Source organism: Amblyomma americanum, chromosome 1 (assembly GCF_052857255.1).
Source record: "Amblyomma americanum isolate KBUSLIRL-KWMA chromosome 1, ASM5285725v1, whole genome shotgun sequence".
Lineage (NCBI taxonomy): Eukaryota > Metazoa > Arthropoda > Arachnida > Ixodida > Ixodidae > Amblyomma > Amblyomma americanum.
In genome coordinates this window covers 264,231,084-264,233,110 of record NC_135497.1, presented here as the reverse complement: position 1 = coordinate 264,233,110, position 2,027 = coordinate 264,231,084, and the positions used below count along the sequence as shown (strand labels likewise).

At 49.7% G+C, this 2,027-nt stretch overlaps 1 pseudogene; it reads right to left on the bottom strand.

Annotated features, from left to right (window-relative positions):
* Window positions 1–1,176: 1,176 nt before the first annotated feature.
* LOC144116663 (U2 spliceosomal RNA) lies at window positions 1,177–1,306 on the bottom strand (annotated as a pseudogene).
* Between the last annotated feature and the right edge of the window lie 721 nt (window positions 1,307–2,027).

Sequence of the window (2,027 nt, the reverse complement as noted above, 5' to 3'; positions counted from 1 at the left end):
GATTTCTTCGGGGCGCAGTGGAGGCCGCTTTGAGAGGCGAAGTCCTCGAAGATCCGGGCTGCTGATTGTAAGGTGGTTTCTTTTTGCCCTAGGGAACTCTTTGTGGCCCATATAGTTATATCATCCGCGTATATGATAAACACTACATTTGGAAGTGCTTGTAGTACACGCGACAGCCTGACCGTATCAATGTTGAATAACAGGGGAGAAATAATATCTCCCTGAGGTGTGCCTTTGTGTGGCATGTCTTTGACCTCGGAGCGGGTTTGACTGATGCCTATCGTGGCCTTGCGGCCCGTGAGAAACGCACCCACGTAAGCAAAGACATTTTCTCCGCAGTTAAGGTCATTTATGGCTTGAAGGATAGCCTCGTGGGATATGTTGTCGAAGGCGCTCTTTAAATCTCAGGCCAAGGTGACGTGTTTTTGACCTCTGGGGATCTTGGTAAGCACTTCTCGCAAGAGCAGGAAGGCGTCCTGAGCCGCAAGCCATGGCCTGAATTCAACCATAGTAGGAGGGAAGACATCATTGTCTTCAATATAATTTTGGAGGCGAGTGTGGATGACCCGTTCATAAAGTTTTCCTAAACATGATGTTAAGGAGATGGGCCGTATGGAATCAAGTGACAGCCGCTTGCCGGGCTTGGAAATGGCAATAATTTCGGCATGACGCCAATCCCTTCTGCCAGAGTTTATCATTGAAGTAGTCAGTGATGGCTTGGATATGCGCATGACTGAGGTTACGAATAATAGCATTTGTGATTTTATCCGCTCCAGGAGCTGTGTTGCTCTGCGATGCACGGGCTGCGGGTTGTACCTCGGCTATTGTTATTGGGGAATCAAGCGTGGCGTTCGGAAGGCCGTTGTAGCTGGTTGGACAAGGTGGTATTGGAGTGCCACCAATGTAACGGGACCGCAAAGCGTCCGTGAGTTCCTTGTCGGTCCCATGGAATTGTTGAGCTATTGTTTAGAGTGTACGATTTGTGGCCGATTTGGCTTTGTCGGGTTCATTGAGACTGCGGAGGATGGACCAGGTTTGCTTGCTTGCTTGTTGTTGTCAGGAAGAATGAAAAGTAAAGTGCACAGGCCTGCCCACTGGCTCAAGTTGAGCCACAATTGCTACGACGTGCTGAAAGTAGGAGAGTTGAAAGATGGGATAGAAAAGACGGGCCCTATAATGTCCCAGGCCGATCCTGGAGGCAGTGCAATACGGGGCCAACCTGTGGCGGAGGCGAAGCAAGCTTCAAGCCCTCCGCCATATTTCCAAAAATAAGTTTAATATCTTGGGTCCAAATGGGACCAGATTTGAGCAGTACTGGGGGTTCCTTTCAAGGCGGCACAGAGCTGTACCCAATTTTGTGGGCAAGTTGGATGGAATATTGCTGAGCTTCCTTCGTGATGGAGGCAATGCGCAGGCGGAGCTGTTTATTGAGTCTCTCCTGTTTCCAACGTCTTATGAGTTTTTCTCTCGTCTCCCACAGCTGTAGAAGATGTTGATCGATTTCCGGAGTGACGGCCGTGCGATTTATGGTTTGAGTAGCGGAAGCATGAGTATCTCGTATGTTTCGTGTCCACTCTGTTACGATCATTATCCATTCTTCGAGTGGAGGGAATTTACGATATGCTTTCCAATTACTGATCTTCGAATCTCCAGTGAAACGTCTGAGCTTGGGAGCGGAGATTGCTGTGCTCAGGGTGTAAAGATCACTCCCTAGGGTCTCACCGATGTTTGTCCATGTGACGTTAGTAGCGTTCTTTGTAAATGATAGATCGGGAGTGGTGTCTCTGCATACGCTGTTGCCGATTCTGGTAGGTGTCGTAAGGTCCGTGGCTAGCCTGAAGCCTTCCCTGTCGGCTGCTTCCAACAAGGAGGTGCCTTTTCTGGTCTGCTTTGTATACCCCCAGGTCGTAAGGGGCGCGTTCACGCCGCTTAATACTTCAAGCTGGTTTTTGCGTGCTATTCGAGCACATTCCTGGAGTATGCGCCCGAGTGCTGTGCTGTGTTGAAATTATTCCGGGGCCCTCCAC